Below are 24899 nucleotides of genomic sequence, written 5' to 3'. Positions count from 1 at the left end.
TAAAAAAAAATAAATTGTAGCTTGAAGTTTTTAAAATTTTATTTTTTTTTATGTGCCAAATAAATTCATTATACATGTGCCAAATAAAATATAAAGATTGTGCCAAATAAATTCATTATATTTTCTTTATGTAGCTCTTTTGAATTCTCAACTAGAAAAATTAAAATTTTAACTATATTATGATTTTTAAAAAAAAATATTTAGGAAAATTTTTTAATATATATTTGTGACAGTAAAGATTTTTTGCTAAACATTGAGTAAAAGATATAATGGATATTTAAGGAAGAAATGTAACTAAATATGTAGAAGTAGATAACTATGGTTAGAACTTTGATATAACTAATTAAATCTCAACCATTAATTTTAAATTATGACATATGTTTTCAATCCAAATAAGAACTTGAGAAAATTGGAGAGAAGAAAAATAGTGAGAAGCCGGATCCCAGAATTTTATCATTGTAGTATCTTCTCTATTGACCATAAATATCTTCTTTGACAAGATCTTTCCCTTTTGTGTTCACCTTTTATCTTCTCTATCTAGTGTGGTTGTTTGTGTACTTACAACATCTCGGACCACGCTGTATTTTACACTCTAAATATAGAAATTCTCAACATTTAAAGAACACCGTCTCCAATTCATAATTCTATTTTACACTTGAAAAAAAAAGAATCTTTATTTAAAAGAGAAAGAATAAGATAAAATTGGTTGTCGTCACAAAAAATGTTATGCAATATAATTGTTACATGTGTTTATTATTTTGTCTATACATTATTATTTTTGTCTTCATTCGTTATTTAATGATCATTTTTATTTGGATATTTATAAATGGATTAGTTAAAAAAAGAATAATCTTTGTCATGAATTCCTAAGGTAACACTTATTTTGGGATGAAGGAGTATCAAAGCTTTCCGAACTCTTATACAATCTCACATGAGTTATAAATCATAGTTCATAGACAACATATCGAAATATTACAAGCCGCCAAATTAACAAATTATATATTTTCATGTTTCGTTTATAAATAAATACACATAATTTTACAAAGCTTCATTGATCCGATAAATCAACAATAGTAGTAACTAACTACTATTTACTGGCAATATTTTCACGTCAAACATAAGTCTATTTTTACAAATTTTAAAATTCTAGATCTTTTTCTTAAAAAAAAATATAAACTTATGGATCAATATTTATGTTAAAATATTAAAATCATAATATGTAATTTTGTGCCAAGAATAACGTTAATATAGAGTATACAAATGTTATATAATATGGTCAAACATAAAGCATTATAGATAGGACTTATAGTTGTTGAATTACTATTTCGATAACTTAATACATCAAGAGCAGGGGGAAATTATAAGTTGAATATTTACTATTAATTTTGGGTCAGGACATAGCAGGGGCAGAACAACACTAGTACTTATATATAAGAGAGGATACCAGAACTTGTTAGTCCTTACAATGGCACTATGATAGTTTTAATTTTTTTTTTTTTAAATCCTCTAAAATTGAGACATGTGTTGGTAAATTATTTTTCTCCTCTAAAATTATGACATGTGGTTGATAAAATTATGGTAATTTTAATTTATTTTTTTAAATTATCTAAATTGTGACCTGTGATTGGTAAATTACTTTCCCTATCTAAAATTGTGACATGTAACTGATAAAATTACTTTTATCCCTCTAAAATTGTGATATTATTATATTATTATATATTTTATTTTATTATATTATATTTTATATATATATATATATATATATATATATATATAGATAGAAGAGTGAGTTGGAGGACGACCAAGGGTATATTTGTTATTTCACATCAAAATGGTACAATCATTAGTCAATAGTAATATCAACAAAGAACTCCATTAGCCATTTCTTTTTTCTTTTTGCTAGCTTATGTGTCTACATTTTTTAAGTGGACTCCTTATGTGGCAACAACATTTTTATTTCCAAGTCTCAACTTATTCAACCACATTATTTACAAAGTAATATTTTAAATAAATTTAAATTTATAATCTGAATCCCGTTTCACGAAATATTAGATTGTTTATATAGAATTTAAATTATTTTTTATTTTTATATGGAAATATTTAAAAAAATTGTTTTATATTTATTTTCTTATATTTTAAACTTTTTAAGTGAAAATTCTGACTCCGCCAAAATTTCAATACTCCAAGTTTTTAATATTTTAGTTTTTTGCTCAAAAAATACTATCACGCATGAACTTGGTGGGTTAAAACTTAAAGTTATTAACCTATTTAAAAATATTTTTTGTTTAATATTAAATAATTTTACAAAAAATATCATTAAATCAGTCTATAAATGTTTTACTAAAATGAAAAAAAATTGCAAATTTAATATTTATATAAGGCTTCGAATGTACAATTTTTGTATTCACTTATGGATTGTAGTTGTAATCACAATTGATGTGAGTGTCAACTCACAAAACAGAGATTTAAAAGATAAATTAAAAAAAAAAGATTAAAGTACATTAAATGATCAGTGTAAAGAATTTTTACTATATTATATAAATATATTTATATGTAAGTTTTCATAAAAATTGAGATTTGTAATCTGAAAAATACTATATATGATACTCTATTCATTTTTTTTTATTTGCTCCATTTGGGTTATGCTTGTATTCCAAAATATTTGCTCCTTTAATCTTTCAAGAATAGTTTGAACAAAATCTTTCTATTATGTCCTTGTTCAATAAATATAATCATTATTAATTTTGAAAGAGGTATAAAATTTAATTAGGGGTATATTAGTGAAATTACTTTTAATTTTATAGGAGTAGGTGTCGTTTGGTTGGGAATGTAGTTATATTGGAATTAGTTATGCTGAGATAAGTTATGATGAGATAAGTTATACTGGGATTAGTTATGCTGGGATTATTTTTTATTGAGTGTTTGGTTTGTTGTTTTCAAATTAATATGCATGGTATAATTTCTAAGAATAAAGTATTTGATTACCAAAATACCCCTATCTTATTTAACTTTTTTTTTTTGTTTATATATATTTGTTTTCAAACTTTAAATATTTATTTTTAAAAATAAAACTTTCATCTTATTTAGCTTAATTTTTTTGTGTGTGCATTTTCATGTTTATATCGTGTGTATTTTTAAAATAAAACTTTCATCTTATTTAGCTTTAATTTTTTTGCATGTGTCTTTCCATGATTATACCGTGTGCGTTTAAAAAAAAAACTTACTACATCTTATTTAGTTTGAATTAAAAACTTCCAACTTAAGTTTGTTAAAGTAAAAGAAGATTTGTTGTTTATGTCACTTCATTTAAACGCATATTACTCATATAATATAGAATATTAAAATTCATTTTAATTGATATATACAATATCAATTTTCAAGTTATTAAAAAACTATTTAATTTAAAATATGTAATTGAACAATAGAGTTGATTGTGAAACGATAATGTGTATTAAAACTAGGCAACGTCTTTGTAGTTGTTAAAATATTTTATAGATTACTAGTGAACGGTAATTATTATTATAAAATCTACTTACTTTAGTTAATCTTTTCATTGTGTAGTAAGAACTTTTTGTATTATCAATTCACAAAAATAACACTTGGAAGGAAAAAGTTGATGTTGAATTCCATTTTTCTATGCTTAAAAAATTATAGTACCTACATTTTGTTGGATATATAAAAAATTACAGTACCTAGTTTTGATCCTTATTGTGTATGAATCTAACATATTTTATTTTTTAATTTGTTAATTTTGCATTTTGATCCTTTATATAAGAAAATGGCGTATAAGTTTATAAAATTCACAAGCAATGAAATGAAAAAAAAATGCAAAGTTTAATTAATAAGAGGCTAATTTTTCTTAGTCATATATTTCCTTCGTTCCAAAATAAGATATTTTAGTCTTTTTAATTTTTCAGAAATAACACGTTTTAGATAATCAAGTAGATATCAATAATTTTTTTCACTTTCAAAAGCAATAATTAAAGATGATGAAAAAGATTGGAGAAATGTGTTTGTAAAGGATTTGGGATATTTTTGTCATTTTATAATTTATCCCGGGATAAATTAAGGTGGGATAACTTATACCACCAAATACGTGGTATAACTTATCTCGGGACTATTATTAATCCCGGGATAAGTTATCCCAAGTATTACCAAACCAAACGATTTATTAAAAAGTTTATCCCGGGACTATTATTTTATCCCGGGATAACTTTTCTTAGTACCTCGCATCATACGGCCCTTGATTAAGGTGTGTGTCTAACCCAAAGAAGCAAATAAAAAAAGATGAAGAAAGTACGATAGAATAGATAAATTAACCTGCATATCAAATAACTTTAAACTAACATTAAATAACACATATTTTTAACTCCTTTAGTAAAAATTTTAACTCCACCAATATATAAAATAACTTTGAACTAACATTAAATAACACATATTTTTAACTCCTTTAATAAAATTTTAACTCCACCAATATTAATTTGATTTGTGCTCTATTTTTTATAGATAATTTTCAACTATCAATGATGTATCTTTTGTATTTTTATATTATTTTATTATAAAAATGAATGTACGATATATTTATATGGTTAAGAACAATCTCTTATCTTCTTAATATAAATATGCTATTTACTTTTATTTATATAGTATATTCGATAAAAAAAATCATATTTTAAGAAAATATTGCTCATAAAATTTTATAAAAAAGATATTAATATACCGACACTTATTAATTTATCCTCTTGTATAATTTTTAAATAAAATTGAAAATAAAAACAGTAAAAAATTAGTTACTTAATTCAAGAAAATTTGTTTGATCTGATGTTAAAATAAGCATTGAAACATATTATATTTTAATTTTAATCAGGACAATTTAAATAAGTTGTAAGCTATATTTAATTTTATAAAAATAAAACAATATAGTTTTTTAAGTATAATCATTTTCTATCGTATTTATTTAAAAGTATTAATTATTTTTTATAAACTAATTAAATATCGATAAATAGATTAAAAACTATAATATTGAGCCCGTAAAATGGGCCCTTCTTTATCTAGTATTATATAGAAGCGTGACTTGGAGGACGACCAAGGATATATTTATCATTCACATCTAAATGGTACAATCATTAGTCAATAGTATATGTCATTTCACATCGCCCGCCGACATATACTACGATCTGTCAATCGTCGGCATGGCCGGACCGGTTGTTGACCTGCTTTATAGGGTTGGTCAGCAGATATTAATTAGATTACCAACAATTTTTACTGAACTATATCATCCAAATGCTCCAGAAAAACAATAGTTCTCATACAAGTAGCGTTTTACCTAATGATGATGTTATTTCGAAAACTCCTAATTTGTACGGTGAGCCTTCTCATTTGCCTAGCGAAAGTCTGAAGAGTAAGGAAATTAATAAGCACAAAGTGAAATTTGTTGATCTTCTGCAACCCAATAAGTCGTTGATGCAAGATAAAAAAACTTTCACATGATTCTATAGAGATGAAACCAATTACATATAATAACGGAGTTCCGTGAGTGACATGGACAGAAGAGGAGGTACAAAAGATGAACATATTGGATGATTTAAAATTAGCAATTATTGGTAAATTCTTGTATGGGTGGCCAGATTTGAGGATTCAAATTCTAAAACAATGCAAAATAAAAGGTGAATGAATTGGACTTCCGAGAAATACGCATATTTTGATGCGATTAAATCAGACGGATGATTACATCATGATGTCCAAAAATGACTATTATATCATTGCGAAGGATGGGGTGGCATATCAAATGATGGGGTGGCATATCAAATGAGGCCTCTTATTTATGATGCCAATTTCACACTAGATGCAGAAACTACACAAGCCATTGCATGGATCTCTTTCCTGGATCTATTACCAACCTTTTTTGTAAAGGAATCTCTTTTTTCATTCGCATCTGCAATTGGAAAGCCCATTCATTTGGACATGGCTACAATGAACAAGACTCGCCTAGTACCGTGAGAGTTACCCTCTGTTTGGATGGTGGTTTGACATAGTATCTTAAGAGTTACCCTCTGTTTGGATGGTGGTTTGACATAGTATTGTATGGTATAGTTATTAAGAGAATCATGTTTGTTTTGATTGTTTCTTAAAATGTATGATATGGTATGATTTAATCTCATGATTTGGTAATCATGAAACCCCATTTTATATAACCACTGATTTGATGATATCCCATGGTTTTTTTTTTTTTTTTTTCAATTATGCTCTTACTTAATATTCTATAATCTTATTTTTCCTTTCATCTTATATTATTTAACTCCGCCTCCTACTCCGATCCCCAACCCCTACCCAATTTTTTTTTTAATATTTTAAAAACTTGTTATTACCCAACCCTCATCCCCCAACCCACCCCCACCACCTACTAGCCCCCTTCCCCCACCAATTTCTTTTATATTTTTAAAATTTATTTTTTAAAACTTTCAAAAAAAATTTCTTACACCACCCCCACCCCCTACCATCTCCCCCCTCCCCCCACACCACACAAAAAAAAAATAATTTTTTAATTATTTTTTTTTAAATTAAAACTTTTTTTTACCCCTACCCCTACCCCTACCCCACCCCCACCCCCTACTCCACTAACCTCACCCCCAAATATTTTTTTAATCCCCCTCTCCCCCCTTTATCATATTTGTTTTTAATATTTTATGTTAAATATATACAAATGCTTTTAGAAATTTTATGTGTTACGAACACAAGAAAATAAGTAAGAAACAATTTATTTTCTTAAAAAATAATTTTTTTCTTTTGGATTCCATTATCAAACACATTCGTAGCATACAAAAAAAATACATTCAAATTTTGTACTTGTCATTGATGTCTAGTCTCAAAACACCAAAAAGAAATGAAATTTTTTACTATAAAAATAAATCCGATTATATTTATTTGATATATTATTTTATGGACTTTGTTAGAATTTACATGAATTTAACAACTTAATATATCTACATGGCATAATTATGATAAAATAGTAGGAAGAAAATTATTTTATTAACAATTATTGATAAATTTAACATTTATAATGATTAATGGCATTTTAGTAAACTTACTTGTTACAATACAGTACCATACTGTCAAACCAAAAAATAAAACTGTCATCAAATAGCAGTGAACGATACAGTCTATCCAAACATTGTATTGTTGTACTATACAATCTATCTCTATCCAAACATTTTATTGTACTAGACCATATCATACAGTACCATACGTTATAAACCATGGAAACTAGGGTACAATCTATCAAAATTCAGTATGATATGTTGCCTAAATACTATCGTACTTGTAAACTTCACGGGCATGATGAAGATGAGTATAGAAGTCTACATCTGTAGTTAGGACCTAAAAGGATGAAATACAAGCAAGAGGGGGATAGCAAAGGTGACAATGAGGAACAAAGTAAGATACCAGTACAAAAGAGATACATAAATGGAAAAGTGGTGTTTGTAAAGTGGAATTCAAAAAGGAGAGCATTAAATATGGACAAAGGAGTTTTGAGTGCAACAGCAGAATCACAGAACAATCAAGGTGTGAGTACTACTATCTGTTTGGGGTACTACACGACAATGAGAACGAGGGTAATGCTTTGTAGGTAGGCATAAAAATTGCAGAGGAATGTTCTGCACTAAAAATTGATGATCAGAAGGGCATAGCAGTATATCATCCTCATCAGAATCAGTTGCAACAACATAAACAAAATAGGGATTTATATGCAATGGGCATGCAGACAGACGGGGTGAGCAAAAATCGAACAGACTGATAAACCAAATCAATAAAAATATTATTGATTTATTGTTATTGGATTATCGGGTTAACGGTTTTTAATGGTTTAATAAAAAAATTATTGGGTTATTGGTTCGGTTTAATTTTTTCTTATTGAGTTATTGGGTAAACCGATAACCCAATAAGAATATATATATGACTTATTATATATTTTTCTCTTAATTTCTCTTTAATCTCTACAAATTAACAAACCTATTATTTCAATTATACAAACTCTTGATTTCTCCTAACAAAATTTAGTTCAAACTTGAAGATTCTTATAAATTAAAACACATTATGTAAGATTTTTATTTGCAACTAAGATTCGATTTTTTTTTCATGTTAGTTACTACTATTTCTATTTTATGAGTATTTTCTTATTAGTTAAACCGAAAACCGAACCGTTAAGGACTAAAAACCGATAAAAAATATCTTATTGGTTTGGTTATTGATTTAGCATATTTAAAAATCGAAAATCGATAAACCGAATCGATAATATGTAAAACTGAACCGAACCGACCGATGCACACCCCTACAGACAATAATAAAAAATGCAGAGATGGGAGTACCAATATGTAACCACAACCAAAAAAGTTCTCCCAGCAGCAACAGTAAACAAAATAAAACCACAATAGGAGGTGACAGTGGTGGAAACCAGGGGGATAATGTCACGACCTGAATTAGGGCCTGGCCGTGACGAACATCCCGAGCCCTGAAGGCCCAGACGTCCTACTCTATCTGGTAGTCATGCATAACATTCATATAATAAGAGAAGATACGGAAATACAATCTGATACGGAAACATAGTCATTAACCCTGAGATTCAAGACATAAAGAATGAAAGCTGCAATTCAAAACATCTGAATAAGATCTGACTTAGTCTGCGAAATCTCTACTACATCTCACAACTGTTCTGAAAACTGGAATAAGGGCCCCAGTAGACCAAAACAAAGAAATAACATAATCTGAAATAACAGGCCTTCTGGAACAAAGAAGGCTCACCCCTGCACGGATCATTTCTCTCTGGATACTCTACTGATTAGCCGGACCAATAGGTTGAGCCTCTGAACCTGGGAGGTAGGGGTCAATACAATTTTACTGGTACGCAGAGCAAATTCAAAATAATATTGTATATTCAACATATATGAGAGCAATTTAAAACAGTTCATAAACATATCATATAGTAAGAAATCTCATGGGCATTTCTGAAAGAAAATCATCTGAACTCTGAGACATTCTTTGTTTTACTTCTGCGCTAGGTGGTATACCCAATAACTCTGAAATTCCACAGGCTATATGGAATCCGACATTGACTCGGCGGGGAAGCCTCCAACCCTAGTGTGCCGCAAGAGTTGGAGTCTCTGACTCCTTACGCCACACGGCCATCGCAAGTGTAAAATAATATACTCGGATCGGCAAATCACGGTTTTAGGTTAAGAGTTACTTGAACTCAAACCTTCTTCGGGTAACCACCTAACCCTCTTTAAGCCCAGTTTTAACTTTTTAAAACATGCATTCTCTGAAAACTCTAACTCTGTTATGGCATACATTTATATGGTATCATCATACCATTGACTTGCAAGTCACATCTCTGAGCCATTATTAGCATATAATAATCTCTGTTTCAAAACGTAAATCTGGGACCACCATATCAATAAATCATTTCAAGAAACTCTTTCTTAAAGCTCATGTAAACATATGCAAGAAACTCTCCTTTTCACCATTTCAAATACACAAGTCATTTCAAAGATATCAATCATATGCAATTCTTTCTTTTTAAGACAAGGACGAAATCATATCAAGAAACTCCATCTCGTCATCATCAAAATCATGTTAAATACTTACATATTGAAAAGATCCCCTTCAAAACATTAAACAAACATCTCAAATCATTCCCAACAAGTTCATCAACTCTAAATCATCAAAGAGAGGGGTTTCAATAATAATGCTCTCAATCAAATCTTCAACATCATATATATTCATATAAGTTTAAATCAATTTAAGGGGAAAGGCCTAAAAACCAAAACAATAATATTATCCAAGCATCCATAATGAGAAATTCAAAGCAAAAGTTTTAAAACCCCTTTAAAATTCATGCTTGATAATCTTAAATCATATTCTAGTGTTGACAAGCCATGTAGTTTTTAGGATAAATCTCACGTACTTCAATTTAGAAATTTGATGGATGATTCTTGAAGCCTATGGTTTGGGGATTCCAAATCTTCAATCAGTTTTGAAATACCAAGGTTGAATCTTGAGTTATTTGGGTTTTTAGTTTGAAACCCTAGAGAGTGTTTTTGTGAATTTTTGAAGAAAATATGAATAATGTGGCCACTTGGGAGTAAAATCCCATATTTAAGCTGATAAGGGGGTGGAAAATACCCAATATACCCTAAATGAGACGGAATAAAATATAATTGGAAGCCCGATTTTATGGGCCACCGCGACGCGCCACTATCGCGGTGGCTCACTGAAAATTGACGAATGGAATTTTTAGGGTCACTGCGATGAGGAGCCACCGCGTTGTTCCACTGGTTGGGACCTGGAACTTCAACGCGACGCGCCACAATTGCGCTAAGGCCACTAGAATTTAACAATTGTTAAATAGACCACCTCCGCGACGCGCCAAGCACCAAAATGATGGTGTTTTATGACTAGGACTTAAATTAGCCATAACATCTTGCCCGGGTATCGGATTTGGGCGAATCTTATATCGACGGAAAGCTCATTCAATTTTCCACACTACATAATTGATTAAGATGGAAAATTTGCATAGAATTTATGTCTTTTTGGATCATCTACACATAGAAATGGCGGTTTTCGTTCTAGCCCAAAATACGGGGTGTTACAGAGATAGTGATATGGAATTGATCATTACCTGTAATAAAGAACAAATCACTAAAGGCATGTTGGAAAGTGAACTGAACAAGGTAGAACTTACAGACAGAGAGGATCAATTAACCAATGCCATCTATCATGAGCCTTTGGATGTAGATACTACCATGGCAGACACAGATACAACTGAGTTCATTGGAAGACATCCACCTGCAATAGAGACAAAAATGTTAAAATTGACATCATTGGAGAAGGGGCAAGAGCTAGTTATTGTGCCATTACCTATTTAGAAAATTAAGATTTCACCACATGTGAAGAGATTGAATGAAATAGTATCTCACAAGTGTAATGAAAAAGGTGAAATGGACCAGCAATACTTTAAAGATGAAAGCAATTCAGAGGATAAAGAGGAAGAAGACAATCAACAGAATTTAGAAGCAGTAATGAAACTGGTTGGACTTTCTCCACCTACACAGTCAAATTCAAAGAAAGTCAGGAAAATCAGAGGTGCAATAAGTCAAAAGTGTTTTGTCCAAACGGGGTGCAAAATCTTTTGATAAATGAATACCAAAATATTGTTCTGGAACATAAGATTTGTAAAGACTAATCATGCCTTTCACAAAGTTTAAATGTTACATAGACATGTTAAGTTTAGTTTTATAGCTTTAATGAAGCCTTTTTAGGAGGCTAGTCATGTGCAGAAATACGAAAGAAAATTAAAGATAGAATATGCTACTTACAATGTAAATGGAAAGATATGGATTTTGTGCAAGACAACAGTCAAGTATAAGTTATTTCAGACATTGAACAATAAATTACTGTGCAGCTGAAATTCCTAGAATATGGACAACACAGAGTGATAACTTCTGTATATGCTAATGTGTTGGTACACAGAAAATGGATTTGTGGAGAGAAATATATCCTTTGCATCAAAACATGAGATTGCCCTGGCTTGTGAGAGGGGATTTCAATGTTATTCTTGATGCTGAGGAAAAAATTGGTGGACGTCCAATGTATACATAAGAATATGAAGATTTTGCCTTTTGTGTTAATTCTTGTGAACTGCTAGACATTAACTTTATAGACAGTCCTTTTACTTGGTGGAATGGAAGAGCTGATGAAGAGTGTATTTTCAAGGGACTTGATAAATTACTGATTAATCTAGAATTCTCTGGCAGGTTTGGGAATGTTGAAGTAGATCATCTAGCAAAAACTTGGTCATATCATGCACCCCTTTTGTTAACTTGTGTACAGCAAGAAGAGAAGACTAGAAGGCCCTTCAGGTTTTTAAAGTTTTGGGTGGACATTAATTGTTTCAGGGAGGTAGTACAAAGTGCTTGGAATGATATTTATCATGAAGATTTCTTCATAAATTTAACATTAAAACATAAGATGACAAAAATAGTGTTGACTAAGTGGAGCAAAGAGATATTGGGTGATATTTTTCAGCAACTGGTGATAAGAGAAGACATTGTGAAGATAAAAGAAGAGTTATTTGGAGAATTCCCCACTAGAGTTAACAGGGTTGTTTTGAAACAAGCACAAGCTGAATTGATTAAATATTTTAAGATTTAGGAAGAACACTGGAGGCAAAAGGCTGGGATTCAATGGTTTGCTAAAGGGGATCAAAACACCAAGTTTTTCCATAGCTTGGTCAGGGGCAGGATAAAAAGACTGAAAATTCAAAGGATGAAGAAAGACAATGGAGAATGAGCTGAGGGTAAGGATAAGATTGCTACTGAAGTTGTTAATTTTTTCTAGAATTAGTTTATATCCACCTGGTCTGAGGGGGATTTATCATTGTTGAAAGCAATACCTCATGTTGTATCTGAAGATGATAATAAATGTCTAAATGCTTGATGTCCCAAAGAAGAGATAAAAGGTGTAGTGTTTGAACTAAATGGTGATAGTGCTTGTGGACTTGATGGTTTTAATGGGATATTCTTTTTAAAATGTTGGGAAATTGTTGGCAAAGAAGTGTGTGCAGTAGTTAATGTCGTTTTTGAAGGTCAGACCCTTCCTAAGTCAATTACCCATACAAATTTGGTCTTAATTCCTAAAAAAGATTTGGTATAGTCTTTTTAGATTTAATACCTATAAGTATCAGTAATTTTCTCAATAAAGTTATATCCAGAATCTTGCATGACAGGCTGGAGGGTTTACTACACACCTGGACTTATTTCTCAAAATCAGTCTAGTTTTGTAAAAGAGAGGAACATTTCTGAAAATGTGTTGTTGGCCCAAGAAACTGTCACTGATTTCAGAAAAGTAAGCCTACTAATGTAGTCATTAAAATTGATATGGCTAAGGCTTATGACGGAGTTGAATGGTGTCTCTTAATCAAAGTGTCGAAAAAAATGGGTTTTGATAGGGGTGTGGTGGACAAAATGTAGAGGTTGGTTGCTAATAATTGGTATTCTATTTTAATTACTGGTAAAACTCATGGATTCTTTCATTCTTTCAGAGGGGTGAAGCAAGGTGATCCTTTATCACCTGCATTCTTTATACTAGCTACTGAGGTGGTGTATAAAAACTTAAAAGAATTGTTTAATAACAAGGAGTTTAAGGGGTTTGGAATGCCTAAATGAAGTGAATAGATAAATCATCTAGCTTATGCAGATGATACCATCATTTTCACTTCTGCTGATAAGAAGAGTATCCAACTAATCATGCAAACTCTTTGTGAATATGAACTGCAATCAGGGCAAAATATCAACAAGGAAAAGAGCTTCTTTTATGTCCTTAATAAAACAGCTGGTCGTATTGTTCAAGAGATAGAAGAGAATATGTTAGTAGATTTAATAAAGGTAAGTTTCCCTTTACTTACCTGGGATGTCCTATTGGCCATGCTAGAAAAAGAAAAATCCATTTTTCAGAGCTGATAAAGAAAGTTCAGAATAAGTTGCAGGCTTGGAAAGGTAAACTACTATCATTTAAAGGTAAGTATGTGCTTATAAAAATGTGCTTCAAAGTATTCCTATGTACTTTTTTTTTTTCATTTACCCTCCAAAATGTATCATTCATGACCTTCACAGATTCTTTGCTAGATTCGTGTGGAATTTCAAAGAAGTAGGTAGGAACAAGCACTAGGTTGCATGAAATGATATGTGTCTACCCAAAGAAGAGGGTGGTCTGGAGTTTAGATCTCTGCTTGATGTTTCTAAGGTTCTCTTTGAAAAGTTATGATGGATCTTCAGAACTAAAAATACCATGTGGATAAATTTCTTGTGGAATAAATACTGTAAAAGACAAAAACCTCAATTGGTAGAGTGGGGAGGAGGGTCACAGACTTGAAAGTTCATGTTGGAAGTAAGGGATTCAATTGATCAAGAAATTTGGTGTGGACCTAGATGTGGGACTCTAGTATTTGGTTTGACAGTTGGACCAAACTAGGTGCACTTGATTTCTATTTACCTATCAATCATCCCTTTAACTTTCCTTTAACTTTGGGATGGAAGAAGTAAGACAACTGAGGCAAGAAGGAAGATGGAATGAGGATCTAATGGCACATATATTTCCTGATGAGATATGCCAACACATCTACAAAGAATTCTCTGAAATGAAGGAAGAGGATGATTGGGATTATCCTTGGTAGATGAAAAATAGTACTGGTAAATTTACTTTGGCTAGTACCTGGTAGATGAATAGACAAAGAGATGAAGAGAAAGAAGTGTTCAGGAAAATGTGAATTAAAGAAATGCCCTTTAAAACTAATTTTTTTCTTCTGGAGGCTCTATAAATTAAGACCTCCCATTGGGGAAGTAACTAGGAGAATCGGTAATTCTGATGGATTGATTTGTTGTTGCTGTAATGAACAAGTTACAGAAACTTGGGAACACCTTTTTCTTCTTTGTCCAAAGGCTGCTAAGATATGGTAAGTTTTTTCTAATGCTGCAGGTATAAATGGTCCTCTGCTACAGTTGAAATGGTCTATATACAGATGGTGGATGTTGAATGCAATACAAAACTTCAATCATTATACCAAGTTCTGCCAATTTTTATTTTGTGGCAAATATGAAAGGCTAGGAACATAATCATTCATAGAGGCAAGTAATCTTATTAGAGAATGGAAATGGAAGTTAACAATAATATCAGCATGTTTACTAGAGTTAGATATCCTTGGCTGACTCATATTCCAAACACTTGGCTTGATATTATTCAATTTTTGAAAAAATATGTACCTAAACTTGAATCTCAAACAGTGAAGTGGATGGTACCATGGGAAGGATATTACAAGTGTAATATAGATGGCTCTTCAAAAGGTGAGACTAGGAACAACTCTTGTTCTTTTTGTGTTCGAAACTGGGAAGCTAACCTAGTGTATGCTGAATCAACGAAACTAGAAGATGGACCAAACATTATAGCTAAAGCAAAGGCATTGAGGATTAGTATGGAATACTGTCTGAATAACAATCTTACCCCTTTGGTGATAGAAACAGATTCACTTATCTTGAAAAAAATTTTAGATGGTGTATGGGAGGTTCCTTGGGCCATATCAATAGAGATAAAGAAAATAAAGATGTTAATGGAGAATGCAATGGTGATCGTGACTCACACATTCAGAGAAGGAAACTTGTTTGTGAATTTTTTAACTAACCACATTCACTATTTTGCAGATACCCAATAGCTAATATACACAATATTTCAGGAATTACCAACAAAAGCCAAGACGATTTTAAACATGGATAAAATGCAAATACCAAATCTCAGAACTAGGAAACATCAAGACAAGGGTTTCAACATCACAAAAAATTCATAAAACAACAACAAAATTCAAGTAGAAATATAAGAGCCAGTACTCAGTTAGGTGATTAGAAGGGAGGAAAGCTTATAGATAATCGACTTACCTTACACATAGATCCTGTTGCAGTGGTATTAACCTATTGCTTATTCTGTTGAGGAAATAAGGGTAGAGTTGGTTGACTATCCAAATAACTAAACCCTGAAGCAATCTGAAATGACACTCAGAGAATCGTTATCTTGCCTAGTCAAAAGTGCATTTCTCGGCAAACAAGGATTTTGTAGCAAACTGAGGAGCTATGATAGTCGAGTCTTTCTACACATACTAGATCTGGAGATGATGAGTTGAAGAATTCTTAAGGTTGAATTGACTGGCATTTGTGAGAATTTTGAATGCCCTTCTAGCAATCTGACCAAACTCTTCATGCTTGTCATATCCCCTTTTAACCAAAAAAAAAATAAAAACTTAAGTTTCAAAAGATTTTTATTATTAAAGTACTTTGAAAAAGGATTATTTACATTTTTTATTCAGAATCGCCACTTGACATAAATCGGGTGTGCCAAGTAACCTTTGGAAATCCTTTTCAAAACAGTTTGACTCTAAAAACTGATCCGCGAATAGAGATTCCAGATAAGGAATTCTATTGACTAAGGGGAAGGAGTTAGGCACTCCTCAATCCCGTGGTTCGACCACGGTCGCTTGGTGAAGCGTATCGACTAATTTGACATCCCAAATGTATAAACCACACAAAAACACATAAAACAATCAATCAAACACACAAAAACAAAACAAATAAAAAATATAGTGTTCAGTCCAATTATACAGTCCAAAAAATAGAAAAAATGCAAAAATATAAATCCTATTCTAAGCTAATCCTAAAACTACGCTCCAATGCCTTACCCGATGCCTCGGGCCTTGATCACGAGCCTCCTTTGCGTACATGATACTTTGGGGCATTCCCCGGTGAATAAGTACAATATAATCTCGAGGCATTCCCCTGCGAATGAATACATCTTCAAATCTTGCGTGATAAAGTAGAAAGAACTATTCACACGCACATTCAAACATTCAATAAAACACCATTCCTAAAATTTGCCTACCCGACTTAACATTTGCCTACTAGATTCGGTTTATCACGATTCCAACAAATTCAATATAATCGAAGATACAAAAATTAACACGAATTCACTTCATCATGTTTAACCCCTCCTAAAATTTCTTTTAACACATGAACTTTCACATGAAAATAGTTATCAAGTCATATCAACATCATTTCATACCAACAACTAGCTATTCAAATAAACAACACCAAGTATCAACAAAATTTCCAATTAGTCATCGTCAAACACATAATGATAATAAGAGAGTAGAGTTAAGAATTGGACCTCAAAACCTTTCGATTAACTTTAAAAGAAAGATGAGAGCCGCTTCAAGAACCTCAACGAACACTGAAATCTCAACTATGAATCAATTCAAGCACAAAAATCCCTCGAAATCCAATTCGAAAAAAGAACCCATGAAGGATAGTGAATGAACTCTAACTTGATATTGAGAAACGGAGACCCGAAACAGACCACAATGAATCCACCAAGATAAACAATGTTCCCACCACTCTGATAAAGCTCAGACAGCAGTGGATATCGATGAACAAGGCTGATTTTAGTGATTTTAACATTTTCAGGCCGAATTCATCTAGAAAGCCAAAAAAAGTTAAGGAGATTTTGGGGAATTTTTGAAACTATGGTGATTTTAAAACCTGTGGAAAACGACAACGACCAGCACAGCCCGTTCTGACGAACTTCAATTTGTTTTGACGTTCTCCGGTGACTGTGTCGCCAGACTAGTAACTAGATGCGACCTCTACCTTCCTTTTCGATTCTCACCTCTATCTCGCACTCGATTTTACTCTCTCTTCCCCTCTGATTCTCTAATCTCTCTCAGATCGGTGTATTTTTTGTGTGTGTATCAGTGTCCTGTGAGAAAGAAAAATGGAGTCTCTGGTAACGTGTGTACCGGTGAAGATGATGGTGAGTATGAAAATAGAGGGTGTGTGTGTGATGTCTGTGCTCTCTGTTCATCAAAAAGGATGAGGAGTAATATGTATATATGCGTATGTCTCCAAAAGAGAAATGGAAACCCGTGGAAATTATGTGGGTCCCGCCTGGGATTGTCTAGAATCTGATGGATAATGTTGTATGTATTTATTTGTGTAGTAGGGAAAAAAATGTGTCACGGGTGGGGTATGTAGGTATGGGATTTGGGAGGTAGGTAGGGTAGTGGTGAGGTGTAAGAAATTAGTTAGGATAAGATTAAATTTGTTATGGATTTGATTACTTTTGTATTTTTGTGAGGTGTTATCACATGGGTGAGGGTGTATAATAATAAGAGGTAAAAAATGGATAAATTGGGTTTTGGGAGGGACAAAATTAGGTGTCTACATCATGCCCCTTTTTGGGTGTAAACACAAAGTGTTTTTAGACCAAAAAAAAGTAGACAATGAGATCAAATTTTGACCTGATCATTTTTCAAAGAAAGAAACAAAAGGAAGAGGAAACTAGGTCTTTGACATCCTACCTACCCAAGTTATGAGAGAGTCAAATCACAGGTATCTCAAATGGTTGGAAGGAGAAGAAATATACTGAGTTAGAGAGTCGAGTGAGGACCTGTCGAGGTTTCGGTCTGCGGCTCTGTCATTACATCAAAAATGAAAAATTACAAGAGTTAAAAATATAAATAAAATTACAAAAGTCCTATCTATGCAGCTTCTTTTGAACTCTTGACATGAGTTTCATCACCCTATTCTTCAGGCAGGCTCCTGACTTGTAATTTTTTAATTTGTTGCTTGGCTTGCAATTGTTTCACCTTGTTGCTTGACTTTCAACCTTTAAACTTTTGCTTGCCTTTTAATTTCCTCACCCTGTTCTCCAGGCGGGCTCCTGACTTTCAATTTCATCACCTTATTCTTCAGGCGGGCTCCTGACTTGCTATTTCCATATGTTATCTTTCAATTTCTTCACTTTGTTTCTTGACTTTTATTTTATTCGCCCTGTTCTTCAGACGGGCTCCTGAAATCACATCAAAACTAAAAGAAATTTATCCTAGATCAATATTATTATAAAGAGATTTCATATGCCGGGAAAGTGAAGTTCCAACCATAAGAATTAAATTTTGCCTTAATTTATCATCAAAGGACTTTTGTGAAAGTCACATTATTATAGGAATCAAAAGGAATGACTCGACTAAAAGGTACTTCTTATAGGAATCCAAGGGAATGACTTGACTAAAAGGTACATCTTATAGGAATCAAGGGAAGTGACTCGACTGAAAGGTACGTTTTATTGGAATCAGGGGAGTGACTTGACTAAAAGGTACATCTTATAGGAATCAGGGGAATGACTTGACTAAAAGGTACGTCTTCTAGGGGTCAAGGGGAATGACTCAACTAAAAGGTATGTCTTATAGGAATCAAGGGGGATGACTCGACTAAAAGGTACGTCTTCTAAGAGTCATAGGGAATGACTCGACTAGAAGGTACGTCTTATAGGAATCAAGGGGGATGACTTGACTAAAAGGTACGTCTTATAGGAATCAAAGGGGGATGATTCGACTAAAAGGTACGTCTTATAGGAATCAAAGGAGATGACTCGACTAAAAGGTACATCTTATAGGAATCAAGAGAGATGACTCGACTAATAGGTACGTCTTATAGGAATCAAAGGGAATGACTTGACTAAAAGGTACGTCTTATAGGAATCAAGAGGATTGACTCGACTAAAAGGTACGTCTTATAGGAATCAAAGGGAATAACTCGACTAAAAGGTACATCTTATAGGAATCAAGGGAGATGACTCGACTAAAAGGCATGTCTTCTAGGAGTGAAGGTTCAAATTAAGAAGTGTATCACCTAGTAAATGAAAAATGAAATCCCTGGAAAAGAAAGTGTGTCTCCGAGGGATATAGGATGTGAATTTTACCATGACTTGATTATCAAACCTATGCAGCAACATTACTTCCTACATTTGTAAGAGTGAGGCATTCCAGACCTTGATGTTTATGCTTTGAAGTCCTTGCTTTAAAGGTAATATATTTCCTGTTTCATCAAAGAAAACTTGTGAGTTTAAAAACATGGTGATTGGTTTATGGCTTTAGCTTTCGTGACGATCGCTCTTGTCCTCATCACATTTAACCTTGCTTCCAACTGTTAGCATGCATCATTGACTTGTTGCATCATTGACCCAAACTCAAGTTATTAAGAGTGACTCTGAAACAAACACAGTATTTCTCCTTTGCCATGTTTTCTTAAATAAACCCTTTCCGCGTTGGTATTTCCATGGGTTAACAGACTTGTCTGTTGACAAAACTTTCTGCATGTCCTTTTTTTCATCTTACAATCATGTCTCTTTCATACGCTGACCTTTCTGTCTTGCTTTGTACAATTGAAGAAGCTGGTAGCCAGTTTTGAAAACTTTTCTCCCTTGTTTTGACATAGACTTGACTCAAAGACAAGTGAAAAAATGACAATAACTTTTTATTTGGATAACTAACTCAAGAAAATAAAATAAAAATAAAGAGAAAAGGAAAAGACATTGAATGTCCCCATTTGAAACAAAGAAATGAAAAATTTATCTAAAAATGACAGTCAACTCTAATGATTATGCCATGCATTTGGATTAAGCTGTCTGATTTTTCCATCCAAACTTTCTACCAATTGTGGTTGAGTTAATGGCCCTGAAACTGAGTTACTTTCTTGGGCCAATTGTATTTAAGACCTCATTCGGCTAGTGATACCTTGAAGGGTTTTCGCCAACAAGCCTCTCTCGTTCTTCTCTTATCTCACTATTGCCTTATGGTACCCGTGAGGATTTTCACCAATAAGACTCTCTCATTTTTATTTCTCTCAACTTAACATCGCCTTACGGTGCCCGCGAGAGTTTTCACCAATAAGGATCTCTCATTTTTATTTCTCTCTTGATTCCTTATGCCGAGGAAGACAAGTAGTTCCAAATGCATCATCATATCCATTGCATGCTTAGCCATAACATCCTCAAAGATTGATCGAAAGGTTTTTCTTTAGTTGTAATGACTTTTGGATAGGGTTAGAAAGAAAGGATGGCATGAGGTCCAAATGACACTTCAAGTGGGGTAGGGCTTACAACTTTTGGAATCGAATCAAATAATGAGGATCAAATCATGCCCTAGTTTCTTTTGACTGGGAAATACTAAATTATTTATTTAGTTGGACCGAGCCCAGAGGAGGGCAGCCTACGTATCTCACCCTCAAAAGAGGAGAATCAGGTCACGCGTAGTTCTGGTAGCTTGTTTTGCTTGATTCTGACTTCTTTTTTTTTTATTCCATTGACTTTTATGACTCTTTTCTTTTTAGGATTTTTTTCTGACTCTATTTTTCTTGACATTTTTTTTCTTTCTTTCTGGACATATTTTTTCTCTCTGCCCTTTTTTGTTTTGAAACTTTTCTGATTTTATTTTTTCGCTCGACACTATTCTTTTGAACTGTGTTGACTCTATCTTGATTTCAAAAGAGGGGTATGAAAGAAAATAGGACTAAAGCTTAAACGGGGTAAGAAAAAGATGACACAATGTTTGGGATAACAGAATGAAATGCCTTCGTCATATCAATCCTTGAAAATGTAAGTACATATCATGCAATATGAAATAAAAAATGAAGATCATTTGACTCTTTAACAACACTATCCTTAATGAGCATGTGTGTTACTTATTCCTCTACACTTGTCAAACATACAACTCCACCTTTGTTGTATATCCATCACATTGAATGACTCATGCTTTCGTGGAATTGATTTTCTTTCTATTCCTCTTTATAGGATCACGCAGACACTGTTTGACCTAATTAAGACATGTCTTTCAATTGATGACCAAGTTATTCTTGTGATTCTCAAAATAATTGCCTTAATTTTCAAAGAAGGCTTGAACTTGTCACCAAATGTCTCAGCACTTTACCTATTTTCTCATATGCTCTCTTTTCTAACTTTATCCCTCTAATTCAATGTTTTCATGGTTAAATTGGATTTTAAGATCTGGCTGAAAATTCTGTAGGCATATCATATGACTAGAATCAACATAAAATATACTGCATCAAGAAAACAAACAAACAACACATATTTAAAACATAAAGGGAAAGGGACAATTCATTTAGTTGAAATAAAAGATAGAAGGGTTTGAACATAAACAACAAAGGGACAAAAAAAGATAGATCCCGAACTACAACCCTTAAATACTTCAAAAAATAGAAAAAAAAATAAAACAAACTACCAGACCTCTTCCTAGTAGAGAGAGGGGTGACTTCTCAATTACTCAGCCTGACAACTTAGCCACTGGTTTGCATATCAGCATGACTAGAGCTTTCCTCACTATCAATGTTCTGCACCATAATCGTTCTATCTTGAATCATCTTTTCAATTTCTCTTTTCAAATTTTGATAATCTTCAATACTATGACCTTGAGCATCAGAATGATGATGTGCGTTAGGATCAAAATTTCTTAAACGCCGATTAAGGGTGTGCCCAAGGACAGAAGTGATCATGCCCCCTATACAAATCTCTGAAATAAACTGGCATATGACTCTTCAATGGGTGTGAAGCTATCTCTCAACTTCTGCCTCATTTCATTAATTGGCTTGGATCAAAAATCAGGCTTAGAAGGGTTTTGGTATGTTTATGGAGTTAGAGAATGACTCTGGGGTGATGGGGTATGCCATTGTGGGTAAGATGAGGGCTTAACATGTGGTTGTGCATTATACACTAGATATGGATGCGGAGAAATAGAGTATAATAGATTTTGGGAGTGATTATGTGGAGCTTGGGCATAAACTTGAGCTTGAGCCTGAGACCGACAATGACGTGGTCTTCTTGACCTTTCCTGTTGTCCAACTACAATAGCAGATACATCTTCCTCATTCTTTTTCTCCTCAACACTTCCTGAACCTTTTTGAATTGCTTGAGTAGTCGCTTTCAATGTTACAAAACTCACAATGCGACCAGTCTTAATTCCCTCTTCTATCATCTCCCCCATTTTAAGGACCTCAATAAACGACTTGCCTAATGCAGGTAACAAGTGTTGATAATATGTTTTGTCCTGCACTTGAATAAATACCTCCACTATCTTACTTTTTTTCATTGGCAGTTAGCAGCTTGTTCACGCCATCTAATTGTATATTTTCTGAAACTTTCGGTGTTCTTCTTCTTCTTCTTCTTCATATTAGTCAGGAATTTCTCATCAAGAATCAACTCCACATTGTATTGAAATTGTTGCATAAATTCATTAGCTAGGTTATCCCAACTAATCCACTTATCGATGTCTCGGTCAACAAACCATTCAGAAGCTAGGCCTGAAAAACTTTCCTCGAAATAAGCCATAAGTAGTTCTTCTTTCCCTCCAGCGCCCCTTAATTGGTTACAATAACGTCTCAAATGTTCCACGGGGTCCCCATGTCCATTATATTTCTCAAACTTCGGCATTTTAAAGCCAGGAGGAAGGTTGACACCCGGAAACATCCATAAGTCCTTATATAAGACACTTTTGTAACCCCCAAGTCCTTGGAGGTCTTTTATAGCCAGTTCCAAACTTCTCAATTTTCTGGTTATTTTCTCTTGTTCTTCTGTCATAACAGGCTTCTCAGTGTTAGGAGGAAATTTAGGTGGGTGAGTGTCACCGAAAAAACTAGTCAACTTGAATGTAGGTTCGGTAGCGTAACGTTGATCACCAGTAATATTCAATGCAGGCTCTCTTGTAGAGTAGGGAGGCACAACTTGGGGATGGACATTAAAATTAGGAGCTTCAGGTGGGGGTGACACCGCAAAAGTATGAACAACAGGTGGAGCCGAGTATGTGGTAGTCTTGGATTGAGGAGTGAAGAAATGAACATTGGAAGTGGTTGGATATATTCGATCCTGATGCATGTTGTGCGTGTGATACGGGAGGCAAGCTAGAAAGATACTCTAGATTATTAGTGGAAACTGGAGGAGGTGGAAACCCATTATCCCAAGCTCGATGTATTTCTATCATTTGCTGTCTTAATTTCTAAATCTCTTCATTGACTCCTAAATTCTCATTCCCCAAACTCCCTATCTGATTAGTGACAATAAACTCGGTATCTTTGTTGATCATAACTTCCTCTGTGACTTGGTGCAATATGAAGGACCAGTCAAAATGTCACAAACCAATCACCTTAAACTAACTGAACAAGAGATAACAAATGTGTTAGAGTGCAACACTTTTTCAAAACTCGCTTCTTTTTTTTCTTTTCTTTGAAAAAGATCACCGAACCCTAGAAGAGAGCCTACATATCTCAATCCCGAAAGAGGAGAATCAGGTTGCGTAGTTCGTGAAGTCTTGCCAAAATGACTAATTAAACTCTTTTTCTTGAAACTTTAAGAAAAAAATAAATAACAAATTGTCAAAATAATTGACGAAAATCTTTTTGAATTTTTTAGGTTTAACATCTCTATACAAAATGAAACCTATGATCAAAGAAATTTTTTTTTGGGTTTTCAAATCTGAATTTCATGCGAAAATGAAACTTGAACCTATTAAGGAAAAATATTATTTTGTTGTTTTCTTTTAAAGATGTATATGAAAAAACTACTCTAATAAAGAGTGAAGAAAATCTTTTTGGATTTTTTAAAATAAGATCCCCAAACCTGAAAAGGTTGCCTACGTATCTCACTCCCGAGAAAGGAGAATCAGGGGTGTGTAGTTCATCCAGATTGGACAAGTTAAGATTAAAGAACAAACAAAACCTTGACTTGAGACACGACTAAAGACAAACAAGTGAAGAATGTAACTAAAATCTTTTTGGGGTTTTTAATTTGACACATGACACCCACAACGAAGAAAGAAAAATCTTTTTTGAGATATTTTCCTATATGATATGTATAAAACTTCTACCATTTTTGAATTTTCTTTTATAAAACTCCTATTAAAGGAAATCTTTTTTTTTTTAAATTTTCAAATTATGGAAGCTTACTAAAGAAATAAAGAAAAATCTTTTATATGTTTTTTATTTTTGACAAAATGAGTGCAAAAGGTAAAAAATCTTTTAAAATTTTTGAATTGTGAAAAACAAAAGTCATAAAGAATACTAAAAGCTACGATACCCTTTTTGACTCACTTTTTTTCTCTTTTTTTTTTCAAACACACCTTGCTTCTAACACATGCTTTTCCCGAATCAGTCTGTCAAATGACCTCATTACCTTCAAAGATACAACATTTAGCACATAGGGATGTTTTAGAGGTGAGTCTCTTACAAAGGACCAAATAGGCCCCTCTAGGTCTCAATATGATGTAGATAAGCATGACCTAAAGGCTGACCTACGATGGGGTTCACTAACAAGGTTGTTCGGGGGAGCATATGGTCGATAGTGGCTGCGACAGCTTTCCACCCACTCCATACGTCCGACGACTCCCTCTTCTAAAAATAAGGGTGACTCACTAGAGTTCGTATACAAGACGTGCACTCCGAGACTTGTTGCAGAAAGAATTAACTCGG

The 24899-nt window shown here is 33.0% G+C and overlaps 1 long non-coding RNA gene across 1 annotated transcript; it reads right to left on the bottom strand.

Annotated features, from left to right (window-relative positions):
* Window positions 1–8581: 8581 nt before the first annotated feature.
* Window positions 8582–16013, bottom strand: LOC124888510. The gene is made up of 3 exons (XR_007046871.1): window positions 15480–16013; window positions 10739–10842; window positions 8582–8867 (listed from the first exon to the last, which is right to left on the bottom strand). It is a non-coding gene; the product is annotated as an uncharacterized LOC124888510 (long non-coding RNA).
* Between the last annotated feature and the right edge of the window lie 8886 nt (window positions 16014–24899).

Source organism: Capsicum annuum, chromosome 11 (genome assembly GCF_002878395.1).
Source record: "Capsicum annuum cultivar UCD-10X-F1 chromosome 11, UCD10Xv1.1, whole genome shotgun sequence".
NCBI lineage: Eukaryota > Viridiplantae > Streptophyta > Magnoliopsida > Solanales > Solanaceae > Capsicum > Capsicum annuum.
This window is presented reverse-complemented; position numbering and strand designations above follow the sequence as displayed.